A 1,342-nucleotide genomic window follows, 5' to 3' on the forward strand; every position below is an offset into this window, starting at 1 on the left:
ATTAACAAAAGAAAGGATAAAAACCATATGATCCTGTCGATAGATGCAGAAAAAGCATTTGACAAAATACAGCACCCTTTCCTAATAAAAACCCTTGAGAAAGTCGGAATAGAAGGAACTTACCTAAACATTATAAGAGTAGTCTATGGTTTTTATTTTTTAGAGAGAGAGAGAGAGAGAGAGAGAGAAAGAGAGAGAGAGAGCGCGCGAGCGTGCGCAGGAGCGAATGCAGGCGACCAAGTGAGTGGGGGAGGGGCAGAAAGAGAGGGAGACACCGAATCTAAAACAGGCTCCAGACTCTGAGCTGTCAGTACAGGACCTACTGAGGAATCAGACCCACAAACCATGAGATCATAACCTGAGCCAAAGTCGGAAGCTTAACCAACTGAGCCACCCAGGTGCCCTGAAATTTTAAACTATTTTGTACTATCTTCCTGTATCTATATCACAGCTACAGGAAATGCTGAGCTCATTTGTTAAGCATTTTTTATAAGATAGACTTGGGTGAATTGTGTCTTCCTTTAAAATTATCTGTAAGTGCATCTGTGTGGCTCAGTCGGTTAAGCATCTGACTTCAGCTCAGGTCATGATCTCACGGTTTGTGAGTTTGAGTCCCATGTTGGGGTGGCTCTGGCAGCTCAAAACCTAAAGCCCACATCTCATTCTGTCTCCCTCTCTCTCTGCCCCTCACCCACTCATGCTCTATTTCTCTATCTCAAAAAAAAAACCCAACAAATATACATTACAAAATTTTTTAACTACCTGTAGGTTCCATGTCAGTGATTTATGATTGTGATTTATGACTGTCAGTATAAAATCAGTAGCTATGGACCAAACTCATTTTGCTGACTATTCTGATTAATCAAAATGTTTTATCAAAAACACTATTCCAACAAAACCCCATAGAAAATCACTGTGGTTTTTGCCACATTATTCACAATAGCCAAGATACGGAAGTAACCCAAGTGTACATTGATAGATGAAAGGATAAAGAAGATGTGATATATTGTAATGGAATACTGCTCAGCCATACAAAAGGATGGGATCTTGCCATTTGTAACAACATAGATGGATCTAGAGGGCATTTTGCTAAATATCATAAGTCAGACAGGGAAAGGCAAACACCATATGTTTTTACTTATATGTGGAATCTCAAAAATAAAATAAAGCGATGAACAAACAAGTAAAACAGAAAGAGATCCATAAGGAAAGAACAAACTGATGGTTGCTAGAAGGAGGGGGTTGAGGAATGGGCAAAATGTGTGAAGGAGGGTGGGACGTACAGACTTTCAAGTGTGGAATAAGTCACAGAAGTTACAGCACCAGGAATATAGTCAGTGCT

The sequence above is a fragment of the Suricata suricatta genome, chromosome 10, assembly GCF_006229205.1.
Source record: "Suricata suricatta isolate VVHF042 chromosome 10, meerkat_22Aug2017_6uvM2_HiC, whole genome shotgun sequence".
NCBI classification, from domain to species: Eukaryota; Metazoa; Chordata; class Mammalia; order Carnivora; family Herpestidae; genus Suricata; species Suricata suricatta.